Here is a 12,737-nt window from a genome sequence, read left to right on the forward strand (position 1 = left end):
ACAGTAACAAAACTGTAACTCGTCATGATGCCAGTCCAAGGTGATGGACAATGAACGGATGGTTGGTGGGAGAAGCTGAGGTCGAAAACTGGGAGGTGATGCAGCGGAGACATCAGGTTAGTAAGGATGAGCCGAATCATGATCTATGATAGAAGCCAAAGTCAATCCAAGCCAGATAAGTAGAAACTGGGTTATCAACAGAGTCCAAGAGGGTGATCCGAAATCGTGGTCGAAGGTCAGAATGAAGATAAGTAAGCCAGCAGATCAATACAGTAGAAACGAATAACACTAAATGCCAAATGAAGAAGGAGACCGATAAGCCCAAGGGCTTAACTGGAGGACAGTCCCTGCCAAAGCAGCCTCTGTCTCCAGCTATGCGGGTCTCCCCAGTTGTGAGACACTCTCTGCCAACAGCAGTCTCTGCACTCACACTGGGTCCGGGTCTCCCCCCGTGGGAGGGGGTCACTGAACTTTTATCAGAATTTAGTGGCCAATCAGAACGCTTTCCACAGAGAAATTTCTAGTCTGATTACATCATGTCAGGTTCTGACTGAGCATGCTCTCAGTCAGAAGCTGACACAGTCTGAGCATGTGTCTGTGGGGAAAGTAGGTCAACAATGATTAACAGTCCGCAGGTCACCCAGGGGGCAAGAGCTGGGTGAGCCTTGGAACTTTCCACTCACAGAGTTAAATGCGCATGTCAGTTTCAATCCTTCTGTGTTGGCAGCATACACTTAAAAATTTTCCATACCCTGCAGCCCCTGCAAACTCAGGGCTGGGGGTGGGCTGTGGGCAGGTAGAGCTGGACCTGACAGCCAGAAGCTGCCTGCAGCTATCCGGAAGGACACAGAGGCCTGGAGTTCAAAATGCCTGCAGGCTTTTAAAGCCTGAGACAGGGGCTTCCTTGGGGCAGGAGAGGCTCCCAGCCCAGAGCTCTGGGGCTAGCCTCAGGATGGTCCCCGACTGGCAGGGCTGACTTGGGAGAAAATTTGCTCCCGAGTTGTTTCTACATGTGCATTACCACACTGTAACTAATCATGAGTAAATTTGATACTTGTAAGTTCTATAGTTTTTCTTGTAGTTCATATGGAAATGATGTGATGGTGGTTTTGAGTTTTGAGGTGAAAAGGGAAGTAGCATTTTCCTGTAGCTTTAGTAGTAGCTTGTGTCACAGGTTTTCGGCTTCTTTTATGTCATCTTCATGGTTAAGGATAACTATAGCTCCTCCTTTATTTGTTATTACTATTGGTGGTTGGAACTTAGAGCTTCTATGGCCCTTCTCTCTGAGAGGGAGAGGTTGTTATGATAGTATTTGTTGTTGATTATTTCATTGTTCATTCTTTCTCTGAGGTTGGTATTTGGAGGTGGAGTTGGTTTGTTTTTTTTTGTATGTTAAGAATATAGTTTATATTTTATTCCTTCTGTGGAATTTCTCAGACTTGGTATGTTATTTTTAGTGGATTGACATTATAATATAAATGACTCCAAAACATTACAGAGAAAGTTGTCAGGGTATATTAACCACAGTATTGTGGACTAATAAGCTTTTAAAAGGTGTTTTACTAGGCCTGTGCAAAGTGACTAGTATTTGTTTTGGATTCAGATTCGGCGAATTCAGGGGACAGTGATTTGATTGGCAATTCGAATCACTGTCCCAAATCAGTTTGGCCAAATGTGATTCAGATATTTGGCTGCCGTTGAATCAGCTGAATCTCCAAATGAAACAGGCCTCTTCCCCTGCCCATTCTCTCAGATCCATCAATGGCTGCCTCACCCGGCCCCAGTGCCCAGGCACTTAAAAAAAAAAAAAAAAAAAAAGCCCTGCATTCACGGGCTCCTGCCAGGTGGGGAAGCGATCCTCACTGCCCCCCAGTGTCCCATGCTGTGTGGGGTGGCTTTGCCACGAGTCCCCAGAAGCCCTGACAGCCGCTGCAGCAGCTGTTGAGTGTGGGGCGCTTTTTTTTTTTTGACGTGCCAGGACACTTGGGCTGGGTGGGGCAGTCATTGATTGGGCTGGGAGAGTGGGAGGGGGTTGGGGAGCACTCAGGGGGGCTGAGGGAGCAGGCTGGAGATGGAGCCTGGTGGGGGTCCCTCCATGGTACCTTCCCTCCTCCTCCTCCACCCCGCCCCCACCCCCTACTTACTGGCATGGAGCCCAAGTCCAGCTCCCTGCGGCAGTGAGCATGGACTGCCTGAATCTCAGACTCTCCAAAGCTTCTCCAAACCTTCTCCGAATCAATTCGGAGGCTTCAAATTGATTTGGACCTTTTTATTGGTCTCCTGATTCAGAGATTCAGCCACCGAATTGAGCCAAATCTTCTCTAAATTGAATCAGCAACTGAAGCTTCGCACAGCCCTATGTTTTACATATACTATATTATACGAGGCATACTAGGAATAGCAAGTATTAATTTTATCATGTGTTGCTTTTTTGAGGGAAGTCTAGTGACAGAATGTAGTCATATTGCTTTTAATGCAATTTTGTGAATTAGCATAGCATTGAAGTATATGTCATGAAACAAATACAGAACATGAAAAGTATTAATTAACTTCCATAACCATTTTCTAATAATAGTATAGCCTTCTTAAATATTACAGTATGCTTGGACTAATAACTTGAAAGTTCTCATTATATAAGATATTTACTAAACTTTTAATGGAACAAAAAGCATTTAATACTGCCAACTTGTGTTTTTCACTATTAGCTAAAAGTAAAGCAACTTAATAACATATTGTTAATTATGAATCCCCCCCAACATGCTACTTTGAAGGGAACTCATATACTTAGCTGTTTTAATCTGATTCTAATTTATTTGTGGTCTACCACTCGTGAGGGGCTTTAAAAAAAGAAATCCCCTTTGCCATATCTGTATTGCAGCATGAATGGTGCCTCTATAGTAAGGGGGCAAATGATTTTTTTCTGTCTTTTCACAGCTGCAGATGGCAGTCTGATTTAGAAATGCAATAGATATTAATTACCTTCAGGATGCAAGATGAACAGAGAAGAGGTTTGACTTGACTTGTGTATTGTACTCTTTTTCTTTTGTTTAATATAGGACTCTAATTTATTTCTTTTCTACACAAAAAATCTACAGTAATATTAGATATGTGCTGATAGTGTAAATATCACTATAGCAAACCACCTGGAGATAATACTGACATGACCTACTTCTCACAAGTATCAGGTTTACTAATTACTCTCAAAAATTTTCAGAGCAGATGTCTACAACCTGTAGCTTTCGTTTTTTCTCTCTCTCTCTTTTTCTTCTGTCAGAAGTTTAGCAGGTAATTAAGAAAATAGTTGGAAAATATTAATAAATCTAAAATAACCCTCTATATCTGCTTTTGCAATAGTTGTGTCTGTCAGTACCACTTGTGTTACAGCAGGATAGAGGACTGATTACAATCTAGGGAGAAGAAGAAACCCACAAAATATCTTTATGTGCAAATAATTAAAATGTGAGCGTAATAAAACCCCCAGCCATGTACAGCATTTTAATCTCCTGCTGCACTCTTTTAGTTAGCTTATAATAGCTCAGAATGATGAAACAAACAAAGACAAAATAAATTATCACAGCCAAAATACTTTAATGGAAAGCCACAAGGGGTATGTCCAGACAAATGTGCACGTGGCACCACAAACCACACGTGGCGTATGTGCAAGTGTTTGTTGCACTGCTAATTTGCAGCATGATGCCAAAATTTTAGGTGTCAAAAAAGTGGTATGGTACATGTGGCAATGGCATGCGCTGCCAGAACCAGAATCTGGCTGTCCAGAGCCATGCTCTAGCTGCCAGTCAGGCTCTGTGCGGCTGGATCGGCACTGCTGCTGCTCCAGGAGTCCCCCAAGACCCCAGGTAAAGCCGCTGAGACCAGCACAGGTGCTGGCCCCAGTCTCCCTTACCCCACCCGGGACTAATTGCCCCCCACTAAACCTGACTTGCAGGGGCATGCACAGTGGCAAAAAAGCACAATTTTTGCAGCAGCAAATGCACACCCCTGCATAGGGGGACATCTCTAAGAATACTAAAGAAGGCTACTAGCTTGAATCTAGCAATTCAGAACCAAAAAAAAATGCCATTTCACATTTGTTAGTTTATATTTGTGAAATGACTTGATGATCTCACCACATTTCCTATTAAACAGGTGTTCACAATACAAAATCACTAGCAAAAGTAGCTCGATTAGCACCATTATTGGAAATCTCAGAGGGTTCCTTACAGAACTTTCCATATCAGGGTTGGCCACAGACACTTTTGTTGGACATATATGTCTCATTCTCAGGGGCTGCATCTATACAAGATGCTGACCATGCAGTAGCCCAATACTACTGTGCAGTAGCATTATGTGTCAAAAAAAAGTGACAAGATGCTACTGCGTAGTAATATTAGGCTACTGCACAGTAGTGTCACAAAAAAGGTGTTTGCCGGTGCTACTGCACAGTAACTCAGGTTACTGTGCATGTATTTAGTACTTGTATAATGTACTTATAGTTAGTATTTGTATTATTTAGTACTTGTATAAACAAGTACTAAATACATGTGCAGTAACCACTGCTCATTAGTGTCTCATATAGATGCAGCCATGCTTTACTTTTTTACAAATAATAAGTATCTAAGGTTACTTTCAAACTGTGAGGACAAGTGTCTTAAAAGGACTTTGGACAGATTGTTTTGAGGTTTGAAAAATTATTTTGATTTTATTCACCAGCACAGACAATCTAGCAACTTTCATAAATGTTAGACTTTATTATTTTTTCATTTAATAAATGAATTAATCTATACTTGATTTTATTGAAGACGTTGCAACAGCATTTGAAACCAGCTGCTATGATACCATTTTACAGGGCAATCAGAAATTGATCATTATTTTTTCCTTAGACTCAGTTGAACTTGAGAGAAATTAGTACTTTGTTTACCATTAGGATTAAACATTCTTTGCTTATTCTTCACCTCTCAACAAAAAGTTCCAGCAATGTAGGAGATATTTTTGTTTCCTTTTAACAGGGATCATTCATTTAAAAATATTATAAACACCCTTTTCCTGCTACACAATCTAGCTAGTGCTGTGATCATTTACTAGACATTGCAAAACAAGCCACTCTTTAATCAAGCTTTAATCAAGGGTATGATTTAGCGAGTCATATTATATTGAGCAATGAGTATATTTTTGGATCAGACATTACTAAATGTGTACCTTGTCCTTTTATGGTATAAATGAATAGCTCTATATTTTTCCATTTTACAATAAAAGCTGCAAAAATTTATCCAGCAAGAAAATATTTCCATGTTGAATTGGTTTGCGGACATTTTTCCAGAAGCATTGGATTCTAAACTGCTAAACTCATTACCTTTTTCTTTTTTTAGATGGATCAAAATCAAAATAAAAAATATAACAACTGCTCTCTGATTGCCAGTTGACCATATGAAAGAATCAGAGAGCTTGAGGTAAACTCCTCCTAGGTATCGCAGCCAATTTGGAGATAATCCAATCCACTTGCCCTTTTGTATCCTCCTAATACAAAGAAGCCACATTTGGAAATTTCTTTGAAAATATGTCTGGGACTTGAATATTTTCTGTGCTCTTAGAATGTCAACTTTTGGCAAGTTTACTAACCATATGGGAAACATAGTATAATATGACACATGAAGTGATAAAATGATAAATGAATCTAGACATATCCCTTTGGCCATTTAATAGACTTTCAAACACCCATTCCAGCTAGATAAGATTACCTTGTTTTCTTTGTCTCACTAGTATATAGAGACCTCTTTTCAAATTCACCTATTTTGCTTCAGGATTACTTCATGTTGTATACTTCTGCATCTCTTTCTTTGCCAATTGACTGATTTAAGGTTCAAATAGTTTGGTTTAATTCTAAGCCATAATTTACTAGCAGTAGCCTTGCCGTCTTCAATTTTAGCAATTTCCACAACACTGGTAAGACTTGAAGCATCCAAAAAACTATTGACTCACAGTCTAGGTATTTGGTAAATGGTCTGCATCTTTCCTTTGATTTTTTTTTTCTTTGCCTAGGTATGTGTGTCCATTCTTCACATAACTCCTTTTTATGCAACAATAAAAAGATTGTTTGAAATATATAAATAAAATGTCAAATTAAATTAGTCAAATACAAAAAGTATTTGAAAGAGGAAAAAAGTTTCTGTGTGTGAATGTCTTGCATCAGGATTGCAGGCTAAGGTCTAATGGGACTGGTTTTGTTATGTTCATGGACAAACTGTCTCTGTCCTTGAAAGGAAAGTAGTTGGGATTAAGTATCAGTAGTGTCCTGTGCCAATTTAATTCTCATTCAATAATACGGGCCCTGCAGTTTGTTCATGTTAGCTGCTTGTGTGTTCTTAGGCGGCCTTCTACCTGTGTAATATACTTTATTGGTATCAAAACTGAAAGTCAATTTTCCTTAGAGTAGAACAATGCTTTACACTTGGGGCATGTTACATTTTAAACCAGATGGGAGGGCTGTGCTAAATGAAGTAAATGAGGTGGGGAGGTACCCTTAGCCATAATTACTCTTTGATTTGTTTCTAAATCACATTTTTATGTTATCATTGTAAACATCAGAAGTTACCAGATTGTTCCAATAAAATTACTGAAAAACTAATTTATAACAATGAATTTCTAAATATTTTGAACATAACCTTTTTCAGTGATTCAGCTAACTCTAATAATCACATTTAATAGGTCTCCTATTATGCTTGTTCTTAAGTGGTATGTTTATATTGTTAAGTAAATGGGGAACCCTAATATATTTCAAAATTATTTAAAAAATATTTAGAAAGTATATTTTACCTTCAATTCATTTTACCAATATTTTTTTTCCTACCTAGCTCTACTTTTGGTCAAACTATAATCTTAGCTGAAAGGCCAAATAGAAATATGTCTTAGCCTAATCTAGTGAGTCTTTATCCATTATCCATTATGTTTAGGAGTTAAAACCTGAGGGCACTTCTGGTTCTGCTTCATGACAGCCATGACTGTAGACCATAAAACATTTGCCTATCTCAACCTCTTGCCTTGCTGAAGTGCAAAGTCAGGGCCCAACATAAAAAGAAAAAAAAGGACATTTAAGATAAGTAAAACTAATATGCTGAGGAGATACAACTTTAGTGAAGTGAGGACTATGTGCATGTTGGATACGTAGTGTACGCCAGAAATCTTCAAAAACTTCATAGTTACAAATGAGGACAGAATTCATCTCCTTATAACTCCAGCAGCATAGGCCCCTTCCACTTAAGAGCAATTGTGAGACTTCGTATTTCTATGTGAAGTGTAAGGAATTATATGTATTTCTAGTATTATATTTTACAAGGGAGTTGAAGCCAATACACATGGTACTTATTTTCCACAAGCATCAGGAGGGAGGGTTTTGATGTTCAATAACTTAAATATAATAGTCAGTCTACCCACAGAATTTTAGGTTCTGGCAACAAAAATGAGCATATGTAAATCTGAACTATGGTCCTTGCAGCATATGACATTACGTCATGGCATGGCCAAAACCGTCTGATGCCTTGGCAGGAGATTCCCCTTTTGCAAAATGTAAGGACCTACCAAATACATTCACAGAAATCATGTAAATGGCAGTCTCCCATGAAACAGCTGGTTCCCCATGAAAAAGCATGGGGAAGTGGCTGTGTTTAGAGCTGGGAAAAAGCTCGCACAAAGCTTTTTCCTAGAAGAGCAGGGGGAGGAGGAAGACAGCAGAGACACAAAAAAAGGCAGGCTGCCCATCTACTGAAGCAGAGGGGGCTGGGGGAAGAGAGGAAGGAAAAGTTCCTGTATTTCTGACTCCAGAAAGAGGGCGGGGGGGGGGGGGGGAGGAGGGGAGCAGGCAAAAGCCCATCAAAACTCTTTGTCTCCATTGCTTTATATTAGCCAGGTAGCTAGCTTTACAGTACAACTGGGTGCAGGAACTGTTTAATTGCAACACTTAAATTGGTTATTTACTCAGTAATTATCACCCACCACCCCTTGAAAAGGGTGCTAATTACTGAATTAACAAGCCAGGCAGCTCCAGCTAGGGCTTTTAATCAATGCCTGGGAGGGGTGGAACTTGCAGCACCTCAGCCAAACAGAGGTGGGGAGGGGCACTTTGCTCTGCCTTCAAAATGGCTGACTCAGCCATGATATGGCCATGAAATCAGGGCCCTTAGCCATGTTACAGCCATGTAATTGGCCACTGGAGCCTGTGAATTTGGTAGGTCCCTACCAAAATGTAATCAGTGAAATGTCAGGGTATTTTTTTTGTTTTTTTGAGGGGTTTTGTGAAGAATAATTAAACTCTCTCTCTCCCCCCACAGCCCACAGCTCACTGTAACAGGTTTCCCGAATGTCATTTCCATTACCTGTAAATAAAGGCTTCTGCTGTGTCTTTAGCTGTCTTTTCCTCATGTGGCCATCCTTATACTGTCTTGTTTTACTCAAAAGAGCTCCGCAAATTCGTAAGACACAAAGGACTAGCTTGATTTCTAAAACAGAAAAAGGTTTCTCAGTAAGTACAAAATCCCACAATTAATTAATATTTCCGTATTGCTCAGGACTATTAAAGTGTTTAAGAAAGAATAGTCCAAGTAAAATCATTTGTAGCTTGCCAGCTATTGAAAATCACATAAATTCCATGTGGTGTAGTTAGCCCCTTAGGGTACATCCAAATGAACCCACAGATGCCTCTTGCTGCATCCCAAAGGAATTTGAGACATGGCAAGAGGCACTCTGGGAACAAAAACATGTTCCTCACACTGCATATTTTCAGTGCGGGCTCAAAATTTGATTTCTGGATATCCAGGTATCAACCCCTCCGACCTCCAAAAAAAGCAGGGCATGGCACATTACCATGCCCTGAGGCAACCAGAACCTTGGGTCCTCCAAAGAGACACTCTGGTAGCCAGCCAGCGAGAGAGTCTTTATGCCTGCCTCTTGCCCTGATGCTGCAGCACACTGCCTGCCTATGCAGGGCAAACAGCAATGCAGGCTGCAGTGACCTGGACCCAGTCCCCGTTCCAGGTTAGTAGGGAGTGGGATGGAGTTGAAGGGGTGGCTGTGACGGTGTGGGGGATCATGGGAGGGTAGCTTGGGAAGAGTGGATCCCCCATATACCCCCCCACAGGGCCCACATGCCCCCCCACCATGGCCCACAGCTCTCCCCCCACAGCCCACAGCTCACCCACAGCAGCAGCCACCATCCGGGTGCTCAGGGCCCTCCTGGCACAGCCCCCCATGTGGTGCAGGGCAGTGTGGCTTGGCCCTGGCCACCTGCCACCCAGCGCTGCCTGTGCTATATTGTGCAGGCCCGGGCCAGCTCAGTGCAGGGCTGTGCACCTTTGGGCAGCTCCAGCCCTCTTGGGCTGTCACCCAGGGCCCCATGTCACTTGGGAAGAGAGCTATGCCCCCATTCCACTTAGTGGGAAGCTGTGGACCATTCGGGGGGATCTGTGGGCCTCGCCTCCTACTGCTTCTTGGAGCCAGGGGCCAGAGCAGGCCCCTCATAACCACAGCCAGCAGTGGGGAAGAGGGGAGGGAGGGACAGGAGTGGAGGGGCAGTGCCATGTGCAAGCTCTCCTCCCTCTCCAGTCCTGGAAGGCAGGGAGTGTGGGGGGTGCATGGGCCAGCACCCAGAGCAGTGTGTGTGTGTGTTGGGGGGGTGGGAACTGGATCTAAAAGAATGGGGGGAATGAACCTAGGCCCAAAGCAGGGGGTGGGGAAGTGAGGGAGCAGACCTGGACTTGAGGCAGTGGCAAGGAAAGGGGGGAAGCCAGACTCCAACCCAAGGCAGTGGGGGGGGGGGGGTGACATAGGCCTCTGTCCACGCCCCCATCATGCTTGTTGGGCAATTTGCTAGTGTGTGTGTGTGTGTGTGTGTGTATAGCTTTGTGCAGTGGCTGTATCATAGTGTGTGTGTATATATATATATATATATATATATATATATATATATATATATAAATTGTGTTCTTTTGTTTTACTTGTGAAAGAACATGGATTTTGTGGTATTTTAAATAATGAATTTGGGCTTTTTTTAAATCAGAGATTTGCCTTTTTAAAATTCATGCTAGTGAGGCAAGTGGCAGGACTCAGGCTGAGGAGAATGCTCAGGGCTGACACGTGGGATCCAGCTGGAAGTGGCTGACCTCCTGGCCACTTGGAGTCAAGAAGACATGCTTTGACAGTTTTAAACAGGCTATGACACTGAGAACATCTTCTGGGGCATAGCTGCCCAGATGGCACGGTGGTGGCATACATGGCAGTATTGCCACACAAAGGCCTGTAGAGCCATAGCCCACTGGCAGCTGGCCAGTGCTGTGGCCATGTAGTCCCCATCTGGGTTTGGCAGGTCTGGGAGGCATGCAGCCTTGGGGCCAAATGCTGTCACAGGTGGCAGCAGGTCACAGCCAGGCAGCAACCCCCACTGCCAGACTGCTGCAGTGCATGGAGGGTACAGGGAACTGTCAATTGGGGCTGATTCAGCAGTCCAGCTGGCACAAGGGGTACTGTCCCCAGATACCAACTGCCTGGGCCTCAGAAGCTCCTGTCTATTTATATCACCCAGTTATCATGGGCCCTGAGGCCCACCCAGATAACTAGTAGCTCCTACTGTATTGGGCCAATGGATGGATGACACAACAGAATTCTTGGGCCAACAAAGGCAAAAAACAGGACAGGAGTGATGTGAGGATCTAAAGGTCAAAATGTGAAAATGAGTGCTTCTGAGAGGGATACGGAGCAGAGCCCCCAGGGAGATACCCACCAGACCTCAAAGATGTCTAAGGAGCTGGTGGATGCTGCCCAGTAGTGTTCCTCCTGGAAACATGTCTGGACCAGCAAGAGGACCATGACCCCACAATCCCTGGGCTCCTTCCTGGCCATAGCCTCCTTCCTGGTCATGTACAGGGCCCACTTGGCCAGGGCCAGGAGGATGTTGACCAGAAGATCCCAGAACTTGGTGGGGCTGTGGATGGGGTGGCCAAAAATAAAAAGGTGGGGAGTAAAATTCATCCAGAACTTCAATAGGAGGTTCCAGAGGTGGAGGTAGAGGGGCTGCATCCTGACATGTTCAAGCATGATATGCACTAGGGTCACCCTCTGCCCATAGAAGGGGCAGGAGACTGGGGTGTTGGTAAAGCTCACCACATACATGCCTGTGGTGATGATTCCATGGAGGAGCTGCCAGCTGAGGTCCCCAGTGGCTGGTGGGATGAGGGTGGAGTACCGGTTCAGCCACTGGAGTGCCCCAGCTATGCCCATGCTGAGCAGGTCTTGCCACTTAGTGTCTGGGCAAGACGTGAGGTGGCATGGTGGATCATGTGGTGCACAAGCATGCACTCAGACCTAGAGGTACAGCAGGAAGCCCAGCATTACCTCAATAGCTTGGAGAACCTCCAGTTGCAGGCCCAGGGAGAACAGGGTGGCCACTCCACAAGAGGTGGCTGAGAGGTGACTATAAAAGACCCTGCCTCCCCACTCCAGCCAACAGTTAGGCTGGTTGGCTGGAGTAGTCAGGGTCTCCTGCAAGAATACCATGGGGTACCCCACCTCCTAAAGGAAGGAGAGCATCCAGCATCTCCAGAGACCTTTCCTGCAGCCATGGACATTGAGTATTGTGATCTTAAATAACCTCATGGCTAGTGGGGGTTAAGCAGACTGTTTGGCAGGGGCCTTGCACACCTCAGCACTTGACATGGGACAACCGGCTTGCATGGCACCCTCCCATAAGCATAGAGGGCATCTATTAAACTTCAGGGCCACCTATAGATCCAGACATTGCAGCACTTGGGCCCCCTTGCCTTCCCCCACCAGTGCCCTTGCAGTGCTGAGGACACTGTCAAAACCTCCCCAGCAGTCCAAGGAGAGCTGCTTCTTGCTGGCGAACTGCAAGGAATGCAAGTAGCTCACCCCTGAGGATCACAAGGTTCAAAGGTCCGCAGGCTCCATGGAGCCCACTGGTTCTTGGGCATTCTCCTCATGGTTCTGGAGTTCAGTGGGCTCCTTAGGCACTGTCTGAACCCCCTGGTCTGCTACAACCCTGGATTCTGGTTGGGGTTCTGAGAGCTCTGAAGCCCCTTGGGATGGGAGCGGGGGTAAGGGTGGGGGTGGGACTCCCTCACAAGATGGCAGGGCAGAGCTGGAACCCCAGGAGGTCTGCGTGGGGTCCCCAGCAAGATTGGCCTGTCAGTCAGGGGACCCCACCTCTACCCCCTCTGGTGTGAGCCATAGGGTGGACTGGTAGAAAGGTTTTTCTGGGAGGTGGGGCGAGGAGACCCATCGGGCACTGGTGTAGCATTGGTGCCTTCCTTGGGGTCCTAGAAGAGAGGACCTTCTCCCTCAGGACTCACTGGGGTCTTCCCCAGAGGTCCACATGGTAGGTAGTGTAATAGGCCACTCTACACCCTGGGCAGCAACAGTGCAGGAGGCACCACTGGTTTCTACAATGGCTATTTTTCCATTCTTCCCAGATACTATGCATGGGGTTACTTCCCATTTGACCTCTTCAGTTATGCTGCTGGTTTAGAGATATTGTACTATCATCAATACTTGGGAGACTTAAGCACTGAACAGCACCGTGATATATGGACAAGCATCTGTCATTTGGAGTAAACTCATCTCACTATGGAAGCAGATAGAGGAAAGAGAGAAAGGGAAAGAGCTGTGTCTTGACATCACTAGGATCAGCTCCTTCTTCTCAGAACCATTTGACACATCTGCAGTTGAACATGTGGATC

The 12,737-nt window shown here is 44.4% G+C and overlaps 1 long non-coding RNA gene across 1 annotated transcript in view; it reads right to left on the reverse strand.

Moving 5' to 3' along the window:
* The window catches only part of LOC149871919 (uncharacterized), a 71,606-nt gene that overhangs the window by 17,694 nt on the left and 41,175 nt on the right, over window positions 1-12,737 (reverse strand). Inside the window, exon 2 of the long non-coding RNA XR_016440562.1 lies at window positions 8,367-8,489. This is a non-coding gene — a long non-coding RNA (uncharacterized LOC149871919). The remainder of the gene's footprint in view (window positions 1-8,366; window positions 8,490-12,737) is intronic.

This window comes from Crocodylus siamensis, chromosome 2, assembly GCF_052110815.1.
Source record: "Crocodylus siamensis isolate JL-2025a chromosome 2, ASM5211081v1, whole genome shotgun sequence".
In the NCBI taxonomy this organism is placed as follows: domain Eukaryota; kingdom Metazoa; phylum Chordata; order Crocodylia; family Crocodylidae; genus Crocodylus; species Crocodylus siamensis.